Source organism: Theobroma cacao, chromosome 5 (genome assembly GCF_053813885.1).
Source record: "Theobroma cacao isolate CCN51 chromosome 5, ASM5381388v1, whole genome shotgun sequence".
In the NCBI taxonomy this organism is placed as follows: Eukaryota; Viridiplantae; Streptophyta; class Magnoliopsida; order Malvales; family Malvaceae; genus Theobroma; species Theobroma cacao.
This window is the reverse complement of record NC_142643.1, coordinates 14,584,888-14,609,661: the sequence shown is the minus strand read 5'-3', so window position 1 is coordinate 14,609,661 and position 24,774 is coordinate 14,584,888. Positions and strand designations below refer to the sequence as shown.

At 33.2% G+C, this 24,774-nt stretch overlaps 2 pseudogenes; both read right to left on the bottom strand.

Moving 5' to 3' along the window:
• Positions 1-3,231: 3,231 nt before the first annotated feature.
• On the bottom strand, positions 3,232-5,265 carry LOC108661945 (uncharacterized; annotated as a pseudogene).
• Positions 5,266-5,298: 33 nt separating this feature from the next.
• On the bottom strand, positions 5,299-6,617 carry LOC148762476 (uncharacterized; annotated as a pseudogene).
• Between the last annotated feature and the right edge of the window lie 18,157 nt (positions 6,618-24,774).

The following is a 24,774-nucleotide window of genomic DNA, read 5'->3' as shown; positions in this document are numbered from 1 at the left end:
TAGTGAGGACTTTGTCCACTACCTGCTTGAATGGGGTGAGACCACTTGAATGATTGTGGGTGAGGCAGCACACCATTCACACGACACATTAGGAAACCTTTAAATAGTGGGGGTTTGAACCACTATTCACTGAAAAGAGGCAGACGCACTCATAGATAGAAATGTTACGATGAATGAGGTAAATGAGTCTAAGTCATGGTTGAATGAATATGGCTTGATATGTTGTACATTTAAATGTTTAAACTATGATTGAATGATTATTGACGATGTTATTGACATTATATTGTGGTGATATTGGCTTGATTGGACAAAACCTTAGCCTAAGGAATAATCCCTTGAGATAGAAGGATTTATGGATTCTGTGCAGGATTTTACCCAAGAAAGTAAGTTATAATACTGATCTATCAATACTTGAGGGTTATCTATTGACACTACAAAAAGAAAGCCTATTTCCAACGGAATTTTTCATTGGAAATAGGCAAATTTTTGTTGGAAATGTCTATTTTCCACAGATTTCCAACAAAAAAATCTGTTGGAAACTCCGTCTGTAAAAGCCTCGTTGGTAATACTTTCCGTTGGAAATCCGTTGAAAAAATTTGCTTTGTGACATCTCTCCCATTAACATTATGTTGGAAATTTCCAACGAATTTCCAACAGAAATTTCGTTGGAAAACACTGCAGAAAGAAAATCCGTTGGAAATTTCCAACAGATTCCCAACGAAAATCCCGTTGGAAAACACTGTAGAAAGTAATTCCGTTGGAAATTTCCAACGAAATTTTCGTTGGAAAAGAGAAATGAGACAGAAAATTCCATTGGAAAAAGTTTCGTTGGAAACTTATTTCCAACGGAAAAACCTTGAAAATTTCCAACGAAAAATTCCGTTGGAAATTTAATTTTCTATCCTTTTTCCTGATGCTTTTTTGTTAAAAATTACCCATTTTCATTTCAATTATATTTTATCAATTCACTGCATTGGACTTTCAAAATATATATAAAAAAATATACATTAAAAACCAAGATTCAAAGTCGAATTCCATATAACTAAAAATTACCCTAAACACACAATGACTAAAAAAGTTAAATACATATAAAAATAAAGCTATATGTATTATTAAATAGCTATACTAAAAAGTATCCAAGTGTAGTAGTGAAAAATAGACATCATATCATGAAATGTTGTGTTCTTACTTGTCTAGATTTTAGCTTGAAGGTCCCGCATCTCCTTGTTTTGAACGCGCATTACTTATGATCATGGATTCCATATGTGCCATAAATTCACTCATGCTTTTCGCCATTGCATTCTTAATTTCTTCACATATTTCCCCACGTATTTCGTTACGTATCTTACCCAAGTATTCTGAAAGATGTTCCACTTTTTTTTCCAATGCAATTGCAAAACTAGTCATGCTTGAGTTGATAGGGCCACACGTAGACTCAAATGTTGCAACATTGCTGTGTGTTCTAGTAAGTAAGGCTGTAGCAAGCACCCGAGTACCAAACCCATACACGTGAGTGCGTGTAGTCTCCATCCCTCCAATTGCTTCAGCCTAAGCATGCAGATCAAATTCTGGCTGAGAAGATGAATCTTCACCATACTTCTGCGATAGTACAGAATTATACATTTCTTACAAAAAAAAATAAATAAGCTTATTATTCAACTAGATAATCAACTTTAACGTAAAAATTAGACAATTTTGTATATACACTCATAGACTTGGACTTGTTATCTACAAAATCACCATGACCACCTAAACGCTTATGAGTGCGGTTGAACACTTCCAAAAAGCTAACATCTCGTTTTAGCTCAATTGCCTGCATTTATTTACAACTATATATAGTCAATCATAATTGATATATATAAATAACATGAAAGGACAAACCAAAGTAAAAGTAATAAACATACAATTTAAATTTAGTTTGCAAGAAAACCTAAACCCATATAAATGCGAAGTACGATTAATTCATACCATCCTTTTTGCATGGACCACAAATGGAACTGAACCGCCAGTGTGCTTTAGAAAGCTTCCTTCTTTTGACGTTAAATAATTTTGCCTTGCTTTTCTCGATTTGTTTTTCCATTCTTCTGTACCCTATACCGTATTGATGAGGGCATCCTATATTTCGTTTGTAATCCATTCCCCTGACATGCCTTTGTAATCCCTAATGTTGTTTGTTTTGGCTTTTGTCATTGCTTTATTCCTTTCTTCTGAAAGCATATCTCTTAACTGATTGGAACAAATTATTTCCCATATTTGTCGAACCAAAACATCTTGATTTGCAAACCAAACACATTTTTCCTACAATAAAATATTAGTGTCATTAAAAACATTTATACAAATTAATTCAAAACAAAAACTTATAATTTAATTGAATAACAAGCATAGTACTTGAAATTTTTGAAACATTAACTCCTTTATATCATTATGGACTTTCCTCCATGTCGACCATGGATCATTGAAGTAATTTTTGATGATCCTTGTTATTGTAGCTGTGACTCCTCGCTCTAAAAAAGTACTTGTAAAATATAAAAGAAAAAATTTTTATATTAAAATTTATAACAAATATAACAATTTCGTTAACAAATATAACAAATACAACAAGATAACATACCTCTCCCCAATAGGAGTTATACGTAATCTGTTGAATGGATCTACAAGAGTCTGTAATCCTACACTAGGCCCTCTACCCCTTGACCTTGAAGATGTGTCGTCTACACTTGCACCTAAATCAGTAGATGGGGATCTACGAGAATCATGAGTCGATGTCTCATTGTGTACTTGCTCTGCAAATGCACCCAACAAAGAAGGTGTCTCAAATGGCACATCATTATACTCCTGCTGCATCTGTTGTTGAATGGATATATCAACTAACACACTAGCATTTGTAGGCAAAGAGATCCTTCCAAGGGCATTTGTTGATCTAGGTCTTGGTTTTGAATGCTACCCTTTAACCATCATTCCTGCAATAATTTTTTGTTAAAATTCATACACACATTATTTTAAATAAAATTTAATCAACATATAAAAACCATCGATTTACAGCAATGACAAGTATAAATTTTCATTTGTTCAATCAAAGCTACAATTATATAGTATTAATTTAAACATTTATATATATAAATTTTTTGTTATAATTTCATATAATGTTAAGAATTTTTAATATTATAAAATTAAAGTTAAACAACTATGTAATAAAAAATATAAAACCAATATTTTATATGCCTGCCATCATCAATCACTTCCAAAATAAGCAAACTCATGTTCTTCATTATTATCATTATCATCATTAAAAGTTTCAAAATCGTCGTCTTCAATTTGATCTTCATCTTCATTTTCATCTCCTTCCATGTCATCTTCTTCATCCGCAATCAAGAGATTAACCTCTTCATAATCATCATTTGCTAAGACTGTAAAGTCACCAAGTTCTTCCGATGGAGTACCAGTAATTGAAGTAGACACAGCTTCTTGGTATACTTCTTCACTCAAATCAGTGTCATTTTCTCTATCTCCACCACTATGAATGTGAAATCTACTCCTAGCTTTTATTTTAAATATTGCCCACCAATCACCTCAATCTCTTTTGGTTGATGGATAACTACTACAACAAACTTGGTGAGCTTGTGCAACTAAAACAAATGGTTCATTAGTGGCAAGTATTGATCTGTATTTAATTTCAACAAGACAATGCAAAAGATCTACCTTAACTTTTTCAGTGTCAAACCAATGACACTTAAATAGCACAACTCTGTTTCCCATACCAAAATATTCCAACTCGATTATATCCACTAAAATACTATAAAAATCACGCTCATAATCATTGTAAAAACTCCCTTTTATGCAAACCCCACTATTCATTGTCTTACGATTTTGGCCGTAATCTAGGGTGTGAAACTTGAAACCATTTACAAAGTATCCTTTGTAACACCTTATCATACATCTTGGACCATAAGAGATTTCAAGTAAACGTGGGTCAATTTCATCCTTACATTTTGCAGCCTACAAACATGACATACCAGATCAAAAATTAATAATACAAAATTATTGCCTCAATGTTATGGAAAGTTCAATTCTAATTTACATAAACTTACATAATTTTTAAACCATTTCATAAATCTTTCATCACGTACTTTCTCCAAATCATCTTCTGATATATGCACAACATCTCCCTTTACAATGTCATTAAATATTCTATCATCACATCCACAATTTTATGATTAAGTTCATTCTTATGATCAATCATTTGAGTTTATGGTAAAATGGTACTTACTTTATATATGGGAGCATCTCTTCACAATTCATTAAAACATATAGCTCAGCAGCATAAAACTCATCCTCATCTAAAAATTGAGATTTATCTAATGGACCAAAAGCTCGCCCAAGATGAGTGAAAATTGAAAGATGGCCCAAAGAGTCAACTTCTCCCTCATCATCATTATGTGGCACTTTATTTAATCTTGTTCGTACAACTGGTTCAAAATACAATGAGCAAAACGAGGATTTTTCCTTGATAATGTAAGCCTCACATATAGATCCTTCAACTGATGCTCGATTTTTAACTTTCTTCTTCAAATGTTGCAAGAACCTAAAAATCAAAATAGTCATCAAACTTATAAAGGACCTTAAACTCTTGTCATAAGTTATTTGAAAACAAATAACAATTATAGTACCTCTCAAATGGATACATCCATCGATACTGGACGGGTCCACCAACCTTTGCCTTGTAAAGTAAATGAATAGGCAAGTGCTCCATACAGTTAAAGAAACCGGGAGGAAAGATCTTTTCTAGTTTGCAAATAATTTCACATATTTTTCCTTGCAAAGTTTCCATATGATCTACAGGTATTTCAATTGCGCACAAATCCCTAAAAAAGTAAGACATCTCAGTAATCGCATCCCAAATTGAGTGAGGCACCATATCACGCAAGACAATTGGTAGCAATCGTTGCAAGAAAACATGACAATCATGACTTTTCATCCCATAAAATTTGCAATCAATCTCATTAACACACCGAGAAATGCTCGACACAAAACCATTAGGTAATCTCAATTGTTTCACCCAAGCACAAACGTTTCTTATTTCCTCCTTATTTAAGGTGTACATAGCCTTAGGCTTGTAAATTTTTCCATTATTTCCACCAATTCCAATTTTCACCATTTGCAATACACCTTCAAATCTTGTCATGCCTTTAAGTTATCTTTTGTCTTTTCCTTAACATCCATCATTGTGTTGAATATATTCTCAAATACATTACGTTCAATATGCATCATATCGAGATTGTGACGAATAAGAAGTGTATGCTAATAAGGCAAAGCCCAAAAGATACTTTTCTTCACCCAATTATGACTTACACCATAACCCGAAATCTTCTGGTCACCACACTTTGATCCGAATGGGAGATGAGGAAGCGAATTCAAACGTGACAATATTTTGTCACCTGATAATCGAGGAAATGGTAAGTCATGTTCAACTCTTTTTCGCATAAATTTGTCTCTCTGCCTCCTAAAAGGATGATTAGCTCGCAAGAATTACCAATGACAATAAAAAAAGCAAGGTTTCTTACCATGATCCAATATGAAAGATTTAGAATGTTCAATGCAATAGGGACATGATAATCGTCCATGAGTACTCCAGCTTGACAACATATCGTATGCAGGAAAATCATTAATTGTCCATAATAATGCTGCCCTCATATTAAAATTTTGTTTCCTATATGCATCATACGTGACAACTCCCTAGGTCCACAATACTTGCAACTCATCTATTAATGGCCTCAAGAAAACATCTATGTTTTGACTTGGATTTTTCTTCCCCGGAATAACCATATTAAGAAATATATATTATTGTTTCATACACATCCATGGGGGTAAATTGTACACACAGAGCATTACTGGCCAAACAAAATAAGGTTTTGCAGTCGGTCCAAAAGGATTGAAACCGTTAGCACATAACCCTAGTTTGACATTTTGAGATTCCATTGCAAATAACTCATGTGTGTGGTTGAAGTGTTACCAAGTTTCACCATCAACACAGTGTCTAAGGACTCTAACATCCCTTTGGTTTTGCGTATGCCAAGTCATATGTTCAGCAGTTTTGTAAGACATATAAAGCCTTTGAAGCTTGGGTATCTGTGGCAAGTAACGTAAAATCTTGTAAGGTATTTTCTTCTGCCTTTTCCCACTTGATTTTCTCACTTTATACCGAGGATGCCCACATATCATACAATGCTCAAAATTAGCAATTTCCTCATAAAATAACATGCAATTGTTTTTGCAAGCATGAATTTTGATATATCCTAGCCAAGTTTTGCTACCTTTTTCTTCATTCTATAAAAGTCAGTAGGTAAATTTTCATCTGATGGCAACATATTCTTTATTATCTCCAACAGTCGATCAAAACATGATTCACTCAAATTGTACTCTGACTTAACATTTAAAAGTTGCGACACAGCTGAAAGCGTTGTGTGCTTTGTGCAACCTAACCACAAAGGTTCCTCTGCATTGCTTAACAAAGAGTAAAAGCTAGATGCTTTTGGATTTGGATCTTCTTCCACAAATCTTGACTCATTTTCACAACCTTGGTTGAAAGCAACTTCTGGACCAACAGCATCCCTAACCATTCTAGTATATAGATTTTCTATTTCCTCTTCATATATAGGTTTCCCGTAATCATGTTATTCATTACTAGCATGTGGTTCAACTCTATCTCTACTTCTTGATGATTGTCCAACATCATGTTCTCCATGTAAACTCCAAATTGTGTAAGCATCGGTAAAACCCTTTCTAAGGATGTGCTCTGTCACCTTATCAGAATCTAGAAACTTGTTGTTCCTACATTAAGAGCAAAGGCATATAATTTTATTCTCCCACATAAATGTAGAATTAGAATGTGCAAAATTTATGAATTCATTAACTCCATTTACAAATTCATCTCTAATGAAACCATTAGAAGTTAAGCGACTGTATATCCAAGAGCGATCTCTCGTCATTTTGTAATCTTAAATGTCATAGAATATAACAGTCAAGAGTAATTTCCACTGTTGTTTATAATAAAATTTGTTAACAACTACATTCCAATATGAATTTTTAATATAAATTTTAAATATTAATAACATCTTAGGATAGTATAAATGATTCCAGACAAGAATGAAAACAAAAAAAACAAGATGGTATACAAGTGTAACTTTATAAACGAGTAGATAAATTCATATTCACAAGCTTATCTATGTATTAATGAGTGTCACGTATCCTATAAAACCAAGTAAGTGAGAAATGGCAAAAACTCTTATACTTTTACTTTTGGAGTCAACTTAAGCACAACCAATTGGACCTCACCTCATGATAACTTTTTTATGATAAAACTAATCAATTTCCAACATACGCAAGGATTTCCTAGTTTTTTTAAAGTAAAGAGTTTTGATTTTTTTATTATTAATTATTTAAAAATTAAAAATATTTAGATATAAAAGTAATTAATAAATTTTCCAAGAAATAAGTAAATAGTTAACTTTTAAAAATTACACATATCATTCTTAATTTTTTCATATTTTATTTGGCTTATATCTTCTCCAGTTTCAAGCAACTTTAGGAAAGTTACCAATTTAATATCATGACTTGATCAATTAATGAATATTAAACTTAAAAGTCTCAACTTTTCTTTGCTTATCATTGGGACAATATGTTTGGTTGTATTGCATGTCTTTTGTTACGGATTAAGCCTTAAATCAATTATGCTAAAGTTAATTCACATGGTTGTGATCAGTTACGTTTTGTTACGGATTTTAGGTTTGGCTGTAATGTTGTTCTTTTCTTATGTCTTAAAAGTGCAATACATCCATCGAAGATAGTATTATTATTCAATATACACCACAGTCAAAAATTAAGGTAATAATAATAATAATAATAAAAGAGTCCATCAAATTAATAAGGTAAATAAGCAATTAATCCTTACTATTTATGGGAATTGTCAATACTAGGGTGGGAGGGTAAAAAATACCTGTGCATAGTTACACTAATGGAGAGTCTTGGAAGATGTGGATAGTAACAGTAGAAGATGCAGAGATGAGAGAAGAAAAGTCGAGTAACTGATTTAAGCAGCAAACTTCTCTTTCATTATGCTAAAAGAGATTTTCATGAGGGAAGAGATTTACAATAAGCTTTAGAAAACAAAATATCCAGCAGTAGTGTTTAGCACTCAAAAGTAGGCAACAATGTCAGCAAATTGTGTGCTACTCACGATTTTTTTTGTACTGTACCTTATTTTTTCAAATTGTAATTGTACCCCTAAACAAGTACAGAAGCAACAATTTGTAGCAATTTGATAGCCACTAATAATATTGGTTTTATTTTATTTAATTTCACTAAGGAGACAATTGTTCCTTCTATGTTTACAATCACAGAACTTCTCATATGTTGATTTTATTGGAAAAACTAAACCAGAAAAACAAATGTGAGACTTATGATTGAAATTGTGGTACGTATATAACTGCATATTTTATAATTTTTGAGCATGCATATATATTACATATGTTTCATTTGAATCTAATGCATGGTTCATGAACAATAGAATATTGTTTATTATCTTGAATCTTGTACCATATCAGTAAGATTGTTAAATAAGTACAAGCCAATAATAATAAGGCAACTGGTTCAATGCTAGACCTAATAAATTTTTGAAGACGTTTAATGGCACTAGGAAACATTTCAAATGAAACCAACTGAATCGAAGCATAATGCAAGCCATACTGCATATAAAGCGGCCTGACTTCCGTTTACAAACCTTCGTGTGCCATCTATTGGATCCAGTATCTGCATCAAGTTTGTCAATTTAACCATGTAAATAAAGTACAGATCTAAGCATGATCCAAACTACCTACAAAAATCTATTCAGACTGCCGGCCCATTAATATGAATATCATTCACCGTGATGACTTTATAACAGGGGTTGGCTAAAAATGAAGAATCAAATTGCCTTGAAACATTTTATTTTTCATTTTAATTAACAAAAGTCCAAGCTGCAGTTTATGGAGATTGTAGGCATACCCAATATGTGGTTGGTTTTGTTCCAGCAAAAGCAAAAGTATACTTTCAAGGTGAATGTCAAAATCGAGAAAGCTCAAACAACATGCCAAATTCTAATTTTTGAAACTCACGGGTTGGTGGTAGAAGAGCCGACAAAAGACGAACAAGATTCGATTAGGAAAAGGTCGGTGGCATGTAGCTGGGGTTTTGGGTAGTCAGCAACAAAGGTGAACGGCGGAGAGAAGAAATGAGAACGTTTTTGAAGGGCCTGCTGGTGCTAGAAGAGCCGACAAAGGAAGAAAGAAGAAAAAAAAAAAAAAAAGGGAGAAGAGAAAGAGAGAAGAAGATGCCGGTTGAGAGAGCTGTCGGTAGTAAGGGAGAAAGGCGAGCAAGAGAGAGGGAAGGAAAAGAAAAAAGAAGAAGAAAGGAGGGGGCACCGGTTGGAAAAAAGGTCCACGGCAAAGGAGAGAAAAGAAAAAGGATCGAGTATTAGAGAGAGGTTAGAGCGTCGGATGGTAGAGAGAGAATATGGAAGAGGGAAATGAGGGAGAGAGGAGAAAACTTTCATTTTATACTTAGGGTTTCAAGGTTACAAAATGTCACCATTTTGTGACTCACCAAAATCCCTCTATACTCCATAAAACGACGTCGTTTTGGGCTTTTGGCTGAATGAAGCACCGGACATGGGATTTTTAGGAGCTGATCGTGGGTTAAAACAGTTTAGGAGGGTAGTAGAGTTGGTTAAAGTTTATTTCATTTAACATGTGGTTAGAGGTTCAAGTCTTCACAATGACACAAATGTGAATATTTTAATTTTTATTAATAAATTTATTTTTTTAATTTTACTCAGTGTAAAACTTAATTTTATATTACTAAATTTATTATATACATATATTTATGATACAAATTATATGTTATACTTTGATATATTACAAATTATCAATATAATTTTATAAAAAGTATGATATTATATAACTAATAAAATTAATAACTGTAATCATATAAGTGAAATTTACTATAAGATTACATATAAAATATATTAATATATATATGTAGGATATTTTAATATCTCATATACATACATAATAATACAATAGGTTATATATATAGATTTTTTTTTGTGAATAAAGCATACATATATATATATATTAACTTAATTATAAAGTTATATAAAGTTGTATGTAAACATAAATGTATTAACTCATATACATGTATGTAAACATATATATTAACTCATATACATAAGGTTGTATGCATACATATATGTATGTAAACATATACATACATATATATATTAACTTCATTATAAAGTTATATAAAGTTGTATGTAAACATATATGTATTAAGTCATATACATGTATGTAAACATATATATTAACTCATATACATAAAGTAGTATGCATACATATATGTATGTAAACATATACATACATATATATATTAACTTAGTTATAAAGTTATATAAAGTTGTATGTAAACATATATGTGTTAACTCATATACATGTATGTAAACATATATATTAACTCATATACATAAAGTTATATGCATATATATATATATGTATGTAAACATATACATACATATATATATTAACCTAATTATAAAGTTATATCAATTAAAGAATATAACTTGTACTTTCATATTAATATAATAGGTTATACATATAGATTTTTTTGTGTGAATACAACAAGTTTATCTATATATATATATATATATATATATATATATATATATATATATATGTGTGTGTGTGTGTGTGTGTGTATATTCTATAGCTATGATTCTAATTTGTATACATAGATATAATAAATTAATATATTTTAAATATATTATATTAATACGCTTATTATAAATATATCTTATTAATTTATATATATTAACTAATTTCAATTAAAATGTACATAGAGTATTATTATTTTTTGTTTAATTTATTATTATAACTTATCATTTATTTTTATAAATTTAACAAATTTATTTTGTTCTTTTTATAAATATTTTAATGTTATAAAATTAATGAATTTGGAATTATTAATTTATAATGTATGATTCAATAAAGTTTTAAAAAAATGTACAAAATTAATCAAAGTAAAACGTACTTAAACTTTTAAATATTATACCTTCAATATGTACGTATTTGCTTTTATTAATATCCATTTTTTATAAAAGATTAATAAAATTTATAAAAAGTCTAAAATATTTTAAGGAAAAAATTAAAATATTATTATTACGAATGAAATTTTCTGTTGGAAAATTACATTGGAAACTTTACCAGTCTCATTAATTTTTTGACTCCTTAAGCTTTCCGACGGAAATGGTGGTGGCTGAAATTTTTTTGATTGGAAAATAATTTTCCAACGAAAATTTTTCATGAAAAATTTTCGTTGGAAATCCGTTAGAAAAATTAGTTGAATTTTTTGTTCAATTTCCATTGGAAATCCGTTGGAAAGCTTTCAAATTTTTTTTGGAAATACCCCATACTTTGATATAGTGATAAATAAAGTTGATCGAATGCAAATTGAGGTCAATTAAAATGTTTAAAAGTGATAAAAGACGAAAGGAGTAGTTTAGGATAAAATATTCCGTAAGTGAGAAAGTAATAATAAAATAATAATAATTTTATTAGAGGAGAATTTGTGAGATAAAAGGCAATTCGGAAGCCAAGTGAGGCATAATAAGGTATTTCAGGTACCAAAGAGACAAGATAAAATTTTTAAAATATTAATATTTAGTCGGATGTCGAAATCAGTCATGAAAAAAGATCATATGGTTGATCCAAGTGGGGGAGAAGATGACAAGCCCGACTCTATAAAAATAATTGTCATGACATACATGTGATGGATAACATGTTTGCATGCTAAGAGAGTCCCGAAAAAAAAAAAAATTACAAAAGTCGGTATTATACCTAGACGTACAACAAACTTGATTTAAGCCTCGAACTACATCAAATAGAGAATTCACGATGAAATTAAGAATTTTAAAGTCTCAGAATGGTTTAATATGGTAATTCAGAGTTTGAGATTTGATTTGGAGTCAATCCGGAAAATTGACCGGTTAGGGGTAAAATGGTCATTTGCCACCTGGGGACAAAATGAAAATTTTTAGAAAAGATTTTTGGACCCATTTGACTTATTGGAGTAAGATTTGAAGTTTAGAAGTGAAAAATTTTAATTTCAGTATAATTTGGAGTAAAAGGGTAAAATGGTAATTTTACCACCCGAAATCGAAAATTTAATTTTTGAAAGGATTTTGATAAAATTTAATTATTTAGAGTGTGAAATGAGTATGAGGAGTGCAAATTATGCATTATGGCAAATTTTCAATTTTTGGGGCAAAAAATGTAATTTTTGAAAAGTTCAGGGGCAAAAGTGTAATTTTGAAAAATTTGCTCCACCAAAAATTTGGAAAAATCTGAAAATTTCACTTAAGACTTGGATAAGTCAAAGGGAATGCATGGTGGAAAAAGTAGGACAAGTGGATGACTAGAAAAAAAAATGAATTAATAAAATATGTAAAATATGAATAAAATAATATTATTTCATTAAACAATAAAAAGGCATAAAAAAATCAGCCCATAACCCATTCCTCTTCTTCAACATTCGGCCAAGCAAGAAACAAGAGAGAGAAAGGAGAAAATAAAACCCTAGCCAAGAAATTTAAAGGGAAAATAAGTGGAAATTCAAAAATCAAGTGAAAAAAAGTAACATTTCTTAAATTTGTCTTGTGCTTTACCTTTCCCATGCATTTCTCATCATTTTTCATGGTTGAATCATGTGATTTGAGGATGATTTCAATTCTGGTCATATGGGTTTAGAGAGAGAAAGTTGTTAGATAAATTTGATTTTGAGCTATGTTAGTGTTTAGTGTTAGTGTAGCATGTTTATGAGTAAAACAACAAGAAAAATATTTATCTTCTCCATGAATTTCCCTAGGCTGAATCTAGCCAATGGTATGTGAGGATGAGGTTGACTTTTATTTTAAGAGAATTGGGTGAAAAAATGATGAATTATGAGGTTGGAAATTAAATGGGAATTTTCGGTGCAATAAATTGAAATTTTTACCCACTAGGGGTAAAAGCATAATTTATAGTCCGAACTGATAAATTGAACCAAATTCACAGTCATTGAAGTATTGTGGATATAATTGGATAATTGAAATTGAAATGGATGGAATTGGAGTCGAATTGGGGATTTTAGGAATTTACACCGTGTATAGGCGAGTTAGGTCGGACACCGCAATTAAGCGATTGTCTAGTCATTTCAAATCCTATCTAGTGCATACGCATGGATAAGAGCCTGAAATAATTTATGATAAATTGACACAATTTATTGAATTTTGTGTCATAGATTATGGATAGGTGGTGAGTCAATTGTTTCGGGTAAGAGACTGCACCCGAGGGCGGAAGATAGGAGTACTTCTACTCCTAATACTGTGAGTAAACTTATTATCATCTTAATTATCTAGAGTAGTTTTATACAACTGTGTGATTTTATGGAAAATGGGTTTAAATGGTAAATTGCTATGTTTTAGGAGAAATTGTGATTTTAAAAAATGATTTTATAAATTTTCTGAAAAATCGAATACTGGTTTTGAAAATAGAGTAATTGGAGACTGTCTGCTTGTGTTGTAAATTTATGGTTTTAAATTGAATGGCTTATGACAATATATGAGCATGAATGGCTAAATTGATTTTGGTGTCATAATTATTTGTATTGTGTATTCAGCCTTGAGAGGCTAGATTGCGATAAATTGCCATGTCATGCTAGAATGAATTTTATTAAATTGGTAGAGTATATATTAATTATTTATTGCAGAGGGGGTTCCGTGGACCAGCCTATTAGAGGGGCACGATAAACTCCATTATATTATTACCTCGAACGGAGAGGCGCGTAGGGTATCTCCTAGGGTAAAGCTTAGGGTTCACTTCACGCTAAACCACCACATGAAGGGGAACTCAGCCAACACCAAGGAACGACTGTATTTTTCTCAAACTAAAAATATATTTTAAGTGTATACAAAATTTTAATAGCCTTGGCGGACTCGGTTGGATACCCTGCGCAAGGTATCATCGAGTATGAGTTTTGGCACGAGCCAAAGTTTTAAGAAATTCATAAGGCAAGTTCATTACTCGATTTATATGGATTGATTTTATTTGGTTGAAATGAACTGAAAGGTAATGAAATTACGGTATGATGATTTATTTTAATTGTCTCCATTTACTCGGCTTTAGATACCTTAGATGGCATCTGTTTACTCACTGGGATTATAAAATCTCACCCCTTCTTCCTATACATTTTTCAGGCTCAGGACAGTTTGTAAATAGTCGAGTAGGACGAGAACTAAGCTCGGAACTGCATTATAGAGAGTAAGAGTTCACAGTCTTACATCCTCTTGGTCAATTGGAGCCCACGTGTCATTATAGATCAAAACTTATATTTTGGTTATCTGTATTTCTATTCATACAATTTTTACTTTACTTTCATGTGCGAAAAATTATTTACGAATATTTCTATAAAAATTTATTTTATGAGAAAATAGAATATTTTATTTATTATTTTTGAATAGTACTAGTTGTCAACAATTTGCTTTCAAATTAGATACTTAATTTGTTTTTAAATCATTAAATATATATTTTATGCTTACCAACTACATTTTTAGCAAGTTTTGAGATTTTTGATGAAAAATTACGAAAATGCCCCTGTGAGCCAAAAAAAAAATATTTTATTGTTCTTATTTGAAAATGACTTATGATTTTTTTGAAATGTGAGATTTAATAATTGTTGCTCACCAGAGAGATGCGAAAGTTGATGCTAAGCCTTGCGGGGTTTCAATCGGCATTCAGGGTGAAGAATGTCTGTCGAGGCCTCGCGGCGGTTGTCATGGGCCCGATGGGGAGTTCCGGGTCGTGACATTTTTGTTCTTCAAATTTTCAACGGATTTCCAAAGAAAAATTTTCCGTTGGAAAATTCCGTTGCAAATCCGTTGGAAATTTCGTTGAAAAATTTGGTGGGAGAATTTCTTTTTGTTGTTAACAAATTTTTCAACGGAAATATTCCGTTGGAAAATTTTCGTTGGAAATCCATCAAAAAACCGTCGAGAAAATGACTTTAGTTTTTGTTCAAATTTCGTTGGAAATCTGTTGGAAAGCTTTCAAAATTTTTTTCCTTCAAATATTCATTGGAAATCCATTGGAAAATTCGGATGGAGAATTTTTTTTGGGGCTAACAAATTTTCCAATAGATTTCCAGCAGAAATTTTCTGTTGGAAATCCATCGGGAAAATTAGTATAACTTTTTGTTCAAATTCCATTGGAAATCCGTTGCAAATACATTGGAATGCTTTCAAATTTTTTTTGTTCTTCAAATTTCCAACGAAAATTTTTTCGCTAGAAAATTTCTTTGGAAAATTTGGTCTGAGTTTTTTTTTTGGCGCTAACAAATTTTCCAATGGATTTCCAACGAAAATATTCCGTTGGAAAATTTTCGTTGAAAATTCGTCAAAAATAACAGTAAAAATTTTGGATTGATATCCGTTGAAAATCCGTTAGAAATTTCCAACGAAATTTTTTTCGTCAGAAAAACTGTGTTTTTTTGTAGTTTGATAGAGGGCAAAATGCTAGAGGAAGTATTCTGTGTTCCATCGATCAATAGAATCCTAGCATCTATCAATAGATTCTTGACAGACATGAGTTTCTATGTATGATTTCAAGGATTTTCAAAGGGAAATGATTTCTTAAGAGTTTTAGTAACTTGTTTTCCACGAAATGGTATTTAAAATGTATTTAAATACCATGTTTCATGAACTATATGGAAATGATTAAAGGTTTATGAATTGCATGTGATTACAACTGCATGATTACAAAAAAACTCTATTTTTTGGCTTATCCTTTTCCCCGTATCCACTCACGGAGTCTTTGTGATGCACACATTATTTTTTCCATTTATTTTTGTTGCAAATCAATGATAGCACTCTCTTGCTAGTAGTTAGTGTCACGACCCGATACTCTCTTCGAGCCCGTGACAACCGTCGCGATGTCCTGCTAGATAAACCTTACTCGGAATGTCAACCGAAACCTTGCGAGGCTGTAGCATAAGTTTTTCGCCTCCCTTATGAGCAACAATTACTAAATATCATGTTTTAAAGGAATATAGATGATTTTCAAATCAAAGACAATCAAAAAGTAATTTCTAAGGTACAGGGGTATTTTGGTCATTTTACTCAAAAATTTCGAAACCTGTTAAAAATACAGCATATGAATGAAAAATATACATTTCATATACAAAAATAAATCTAGGTGTCTAAATCATCTTTTTAAAGTGAATTTATAACTAATAGAACTAAACAAAAGTATTGGATAAAATATTCCATTTTTATATAAAACAATACTTATAAAATTCTGCGTAAACAATTTCTGTAGCAATAACAAAATAAATTCATATACATAATAGCACATAGCGCCAGGGTATACAAAATATTTTACAATGACATGTGAGCCCTAAAATAACAAAAATAAACAAGATTGTAGACCTACGATTTCTAAGGGTGCAAATCCAAAAGCAAACCCTCGACAAAATCGACTGTCTACAGATTGCTTTGAACCTGAAATGGGTGAAAAGAAGGAGGTGAGTTTTTATAAATTCAGTGAGTAAGCAAAGTTCATCTATAACATCTAAAGCCGAGTAAATGAAGACAATTAAAACATCTTTTCATAATACGATTCATAACATTAAAACTAATTTCAACCATATAAAACAATTACATTTCATCAAAAATAATCAACAAGGCTTATGACTCTCTTAAAACTTAGCTCGTGCCAAAACTCGTACTCGGTAACACCTTGCGCAGGGCATCCAACCGAGTCCGTCAAGGCTGTTAAATTAACATATACACATAAAACATGTTTTTACGTTTAAAAACATAGCCGTTCCTTGACGTTGGCTGAGTTTCACCCTCACGTGGTGGTTCGGCATGAAGTGAACTCTAAACTACCTTAGGAGATACCCTCCGCGCCTCTCCTACTAAGGTAAAATATAACGAGATTTATCGTGCCCTTCTATTAGGCTGGTCCACGAAAACCTGCCCACTGCAGTAAGCTAATCACTTACCCCACCAAATCAATAAAAATTTTAGCAGCATAACATGGCTAATATTGTATTACCCAGCCTGTCAAGGTAAAACAAAACAATTCATATATTCCACACAAACACAAATCCAGCCATTCATGCCATCACATTATCATAAGCCATCAATTCAAACCATATGTTAAAACATATATATAACATAGGTATATAGTCTCCACTTACTCAATTTTCAAAACCAGTATTCGATTTCAAAACAAGTTATAAATCTCATTTCGTTAAACCAACACTTAAATTTTAAAACATAATAATTTGCAAATTAAACTCATTATTCTTTAAAACATAAAAACGAGTATAAACTACTTTAGATAGTTAAGATGATCGTCTGTTTACTCACTATAACGGGAGTACTCCTAGTCTTGGTCCTCGAGTACGATATCCTTACCCTTACTAAAGGGCTCACCACCTATACATAATACATAACAAGTAATTCAATATATTTGTACCAAACTGTTATAAAACTATTTCAGGCTCTTTATGAATGTATGAAATTGAATGAGAAGTTTTCGAATAATCACTTAAAGATGGTGTTCTACGTAGGTTCAATTGTTGTTGGACTGAAATGGTATTCGACTTAACTCGCACTATACACTGTTTAATTAGCCAAAACATCCAATTCAACTCCAAATAGATTCATTGCACTTTTGGTACTCCAATAAGTCCGTATACCTCATTAGAAATAAATTCTAAGTCCATTTACTATAATTTTTTGATTATCGTTCAAGTCGTTTACTAAAGGAATTATACTTTTCGATAACCGTTTTCGATAACTATTTTCGATATCTGACATCACGAATCATCAAATACGAGCTAGATAACATGAAATATGACAAAATTCATCTTCAAAATATTCCCTATAGAATTCAGCCAATTAGGGTTTGATGAAGAACATGTTATTTTCTTACTTGTTTTTCATACCGAATATCACAAAACACTAAAAATGCCTAGATAACATGAGATCTAGCAAAACCCATTCTCAAAACCTTCTGTCACGACCCAAATTTTGGGCCATAACTGGCGCGGGCCTAATGGACGTAGTCCACTAAGCCCAAGCAAGCCTATTAATTTGACATGTTCATCATTCCATCATAAACTGCTAAGTCACATTTCATAACTTAGGATCAAAATAATATTAAACATTGCCACCTCATATTGGCATACCAAACAAGTGTATATACATCGTCTATAATATGTATCTTAATAATTTACATTAGGTTTGTTTATACACAACAAAAGAATGCTCGACTTCCAGCGGAGGGACTCGGACGAATGTACAGCTACTGAATACCGAGACACCTACCAAAAGATGGATATGAGTGTACGAGGACACCTCGTCCTAGTTACCGGCTACCTCATGATCTGAAAACATGAAGTTGAAAACGACGAGTATAAACCCAGTGAGTGAACAAGCATACCATAAGGAATGTTTAACGAAATCATAATGCATCCATTTTTCAAAACAATGCAATTTATTTGAGTTCTTATTAAACCCCTCATGTAAACCTCACATGAGTACAATCACTTATTGGAAAGAGTCCATGCTCAACAAAGGATTTAGAGAGTGAAAACTTTAATAGCATTCATGCGAATCAAGTCAATAAATGACGGGTCCTAGGGTTTAGGGTTTAGTATGCGAGAGGAAAACACATATTTCATAATAAAAAATAAGTTTAGATATCTAAAACATTCATTTAAAGTGAAATTATAACTATTTGAATATAATAAAAATATTCTATTTTCTTATAAAATAATATTTATAGAGTTACCGGTAAATAATTTTTGTAGCCTAAAAGCTAAATAAATTCATACATACTGTAATATAGATAACCAAAGTATAAAATTTAATTTACAATGACACGTGGGCCCACAAACGACCAAAAGTATAAAAAGCGGTAAACCTACAGTTTTTGAGGATGCAAGTCCATTGTAGCCCTCAACAAAGTGAGTTATCTACCGACCATCCTGAGCCTGAAATAGGTGGAAAGGAGGGTGGTGAGATTATTGTCACGACCCAAATTCCGGGCCATGACTAGTGCATGGGTCCAATGGACGTAATCCACTAAACCCAAGCAAGCCTATTATTTATCTTACTTATAATTCCATCTATTATCACTAAGTCATATTTCATAACTTTGAATCAAAATAGTGATATACATTGCCAACTCGTACGGGCATTACTCATTTAAAATTTACATTAAGTTCATCCATACATAACAGAATAATACTCGACTTCCAACAGAGGGACTCGGATGAATATACAGCTACCGAATGCCGAGACACCTACCAAAAGATGGACACAGGTCTACAAGGACACCTCGTCCTAATTATCGGCTGCCTCGTGATCTGAAAACATGAATTTGAAAATGGTGAGTATAAACCTAGTGAGTGAACAAGGAAGGGAACAAGCAACAATTAGGGAGAATTAAAAATCATGATGCACTTGTTTCAAAACAATGCAATTTAGTTCATTCCTATTTAAAACCCCTCCAAACCCGAGAGTTTCTCGCTGTAGCGAGCATGAATTCGGCTGCAGCGAAAATAGAGCAACAAGAGAAACATTTTTCCTCACTCAACAAAAAGCCATCCTGCTAAACTAATAAAATCAACATAAAATTCATGAAAATTCTCAAAGTACAATGTGTCAAATTTCACGTACATTACAACCATAAATCATTGTCCATCAATTTGCTATAACACACACATTTACATATGTATATATATATATATATATATACGTATATACCTATCATCATCATCTCACCAACCCATCATCATCATCACCAGCTCATCATCATCATCACCAGCTCATGCGCACTCCCTACTCAAACATGGTTGGGTCATCACCGGGTTATGCGCACTCCCTACTCGCACATAACCGGGTCATCACCGGGTTATGCGCACTCCCTACTCACACATAATCGGGTCATCCTCGGCTTATGTGCACTCCCTACTCCCACATAGTCGAGTCAACATAATTACACAACATTATGTTCAAGCATATATGTATATCAACATAATGCAGCCACATAGAAATCCATAATAACCACATTTCATAACATAAACCTTTTCTCAAAAGCTTGTTCCCAAGGCATTCATTTTCATGAAAAATTGCATAAAATCATTCAAACACTTTGTTCAAAACAGTCATATTCCCAAAACAATTTTGATAGGCAGTCCACTCACAGGCGTCGAAAATTCAGATTTAGGGTGCACTCGGACTAATAGTCCTCAAGCGCAATTCCTTTGCATTTTTCGGACGTCTCACTACCTTGAGAAATAACAAAGTCAAGGAATTTACTATATTGTCCCTAAATTGATATAAACTAATTTAAATTACTAATGCTTGATATTTAAATGCAAAAATACGTTCGATTACCGCTAATCGCGGTATCGATTAAATTCGACCGATCATCTGATTAATTGGCGATTGTGTCCAAATCACCTCTAAATTAATTCATATTTCCTCTAATACCTTAATTTACCACATACCATTTAAATAAAGCCAAATTTAGCATTAGAACCCTCATAGTTCCTTATAGAAAAATTCGGTCTTTTGGTGCACTAGCACCGAAATTTTTTTCTACATAACCGTTTCACATTAATTCATCATTTTCCAAGCCATTTTCCTTGAAATAAAAATAATCCCCCATTGATATTCAGCCCTCATGGTTCGACCAACAAGGAACCCTAGAGAAATTGAATATTTCTTTTGTGTTTGTGTTCATAACCATGCTTAACTATCCCTAAACACTAACATAGTCTAAAATCAAATTATTCCAACAATAATTCCTCTTCCATACCCATTTTTCAGAATTGAATTCATCATGATAACTCAATATTCAACCATGAAAATCGAGAACAAAAGCATGGGTAAGCTAGGTATCAAGGAGAATTAAAGAAATTTTAACTTACCTAGCTTGTTTCTTTGATTTCTTCACTTTTTCTTTGAATTTCCACCTAGGTTTTCTTGTTTTTCCCTTTGTTCTTCCTTTTTTTCTTGTTGCTGGTTGTCTAGGCCGAATATGGTGAGAGAATTGGGGATTTAATGGGCTGATTTCTATAGAAAATAATAAAATAATCAAGCATACCACGTGTCACATGCTTATTGGCCCAATTTTTAACTTTTGGACTTTTTCTTCTTAATTTTCCACCACAATTATTCTGGTATTTATCCAATCCTACCACATTTAAAATCCCTTGGTCTTGACAAGTGCTGGGGTAAAAAATTCACCGATTTGCCTCAGAGGTGAAAAAATTACGATTTTGCCCCTATACTCCGAAATGTACCGGAATCACATTATTTCTACTTTTCAACCTCAAATAACACTAATATTGATCAATATTAACCAAATGGGGCAAAAATCATTTTTTTAAAAATTTTCGTTTAGTCCTTTAGTGGCAAATTACCATTTTGCCCTTGTACTCCAAAAATATTGGGAATCACAATTTTTCACTGCTAAACATCATTTTGCACTCCAATAATCATAATTATATTTCACATAATTATTCTTGGTCAAATGTGATGAAATCTTGGCTAGAAATCTCAATTTAATCATCAAATGGTAAAATGACCGTTTTGTCGCTAATTGGTCAATTTTCCTGATGGACTCCAAACTGGAACTTGAACTCCGAATCACTATTCTAAGCCATTCTGTGGGTTTCAAAATTTTCAATTTCCTATTAGAATTTCTATTTGAACTAGTTAAAGGCTCGATTTAACTTAGTTGTACCACTCGGTACAATACCGTCTTTTAATATAGCTTGACAAGGTCTCACATTCTCCCCCACTAATAAAAATTCGTTCCTCGAATTTAAACTCAATGTAGAGTGGGTACCTTTACATATCGAAGAGGTGTGGATGCTTTGTCCGCATGTCATCCTCAGCTTCCCACGTTACCTCCTCGCTAGTGTGATTCCACCACAACACTTTCACTAAGGCTACATCCTTTGAACGGAGCTTTTTAACTTGCCTATCAAGGATAGCTATCGGTTGTTCCTCATAGGTTAGATCATCTTGCAACTGAATGGTTTCGTACCGTATTACATGTGATGGATCTGGGTTGTACTTCCTAAGCATGGACACATGAAACACGGGATGGATATTCGAAAGGTCTGGCGGTAATGCCAAACGATATGCCACTGCTCCAACCCTTTCTAAGATCTCGAAGGGTCCTATATACCGAGGACTTAACTTCCCTTTCTTTCCAAACGTCATTACCCCTTTAGCTGGCGAAACTTTCAAAAATACATGATCCCCTACTTGGAACTCTAAGTTTTTCCGTCGGTTATCAACATATGACTTTTGTCTACTTTGTGCTGTTAACATCCTCTAACGGATCATGTGTATTTTCTCAATGGCATCCTGCACCAACTCAGGCCCCAAAAGTTTCCTTTCTCCTACCTCTAGCCATCCAATGGGTGACCTACATCTTCATCCATATAATGCCTCAAATGGTGCCATTTGGATGCTAGTTTGGAAACTGTTGTTGTAAGCAAATTCCACTAAGGGTAGATATTGCTCCCACCTGACACCAAGATCTATCACACAAGCCCTCAACATATCCTCCAATGTCTGTATGGTCCGTTCAGACTGTCCATCAGTCTGAGGGTGGAAAGTTGTGCTGAAATCCAACTTAGTGCCTAATGCTTCTTGCAACTTTCCCTAAAACCTACTAGTAAACTGAGCTCCTCTGTCAGATACTATAGAAATGGGAATACCATGCAGTCGTACTATCTCATCCACATAAACTCGAGTGTATTGGGCAGCCTCGTAAGTAGTCTTAACCGAAAGAAAATGAGCTGACTTTGTTAACCGGTCTACTACTATCCAAATTGAATCATATCCCCCACTGGTTCGAGGCAAACCCGTTACAAAGTCCATAGCAATATGTTCCCACTTCCACTCGGGTACTGGTAATGGCTGTAGTAGCCCTGCAGGCTTTTGATGCTCGGCCTTAACCTGTTGACAAACCAGGCACATGGAGACAAACTCAGCTACATCTCTCTTAAGTCCTTCCCACCAATACACCTCTTTCAAATCTTGATACATCTTTGTAGCCCCTGGATGTACCACATAAGCTGCCATGTGAGCTTCCTCCAATATTTCTCTCCTCAACTAGTCACCATTAGGCACAAAAAGTCTGGTTCCATACCTCAACACTCCATCTGTGCCTTTAGTAAACATTTTTCCTTTCCTATCCTGAGGATCCTTTAAGGCCTTAGTCACAAATGCATCTTTACTTTGTGCTTCTTTAATCCTGTCCATTAAAATAGGCCTCACTCTAAAATGTGCTAGCAAAGCATTTGTCTCCGCAACTTCCAAACGCACACCTATGTCTCCCAAGCTATGGATCTCTCTAACCAAGGATCTCCTATCAGTAGAAATATGTACCAAGCTTCCCATTGATTTTCGACTCAAGGCATCTGCCACTACATTGGCCTTACCGGGATGATAAAGAATAGTGCAATCATAATCCTTTAGCAACTCCATCCATCTACGTTGCCGTAAGTTAAGATCCCTCTGCTAAAATATATACTTCAGACTTTTGTGGTCCGTCTATATCTCGCAAGTCTCACCATACAAGTAATGTCTCCAAATCTTTAAGGCAAACACAATTGCTGCCATTTCCAAATCGTGTATGGGGTAATTCTGCTCATGTCTTTTAAGTTGCCTAGATGCATACGCAATCACCTTCCCATGTTGCATTAATACACATCCTAAACCAACCTTCGATGCATCACAAAACACCGTATAACCCCCTGTGCCTTGCGGTAGGCTTAACACTGGAGCTGTGGTGAGACATTCCTTACGCTTCCCAAAACTATTCTCACAAGCATCAGACCACTCAAATTTTGTATCTTTACGTGTTAGCTTAGTCAGAGGGGCAACTATTTTGGAGAAGTCCTTTACAAAGCAACGATAATAGCCAGCTAAACCCACAAAGCTTCTAATCTCCGTAACTGATGTTGGCCTTGGCCATTTTTCCACTGCTTCAATTTTCTTTGAATCAACTTGTATCCCATCCTTAGATACCACATGCCCCAAGAATGCAACACTTTCGAGCCAAAACTCATACTTGGAGAACTTAGCATACAATCGATGTTCTCTCAAAATTTGAAGCACTATCTTAAGATACTGCTCATGCTCCTCTCGGCTCTTTGAATATATCAAGATGTCATCAATAAACACCACCACAAACTTATCCAAATAAGGCTTGAACACTCGGTTCATCAAATCCATAAAGGCTGCAGGAGCATTCGTGAGCCCAAATGACATCACTAAGAACTCATAGTGCCCATATCTTGTTCGAAATGCAGTCTTGGGTACATCTTCGTTCCGGATTCTCAATTGATGGTACCCAGATCGCAGGTCTATCTTAGAGAAACATTGTGCTCCTTGTAGTTGATCAAATAAATCATCTATCCTTGAGAGAGGATACTTATTCTTCACCGTCACTTTATTAAGCTGTCGATAATCAATGCACAGCTTAAGTGACCCATCTTTCTTCTTCACAAATAACAATGGTGTTCCCCATGGGGATACACTAGGATGGATGAAGCCTTTATCGAACAAATCCTCTAATTGATCCTTAAGCTCTTTGAGCTTTGCCGGTGCCATTT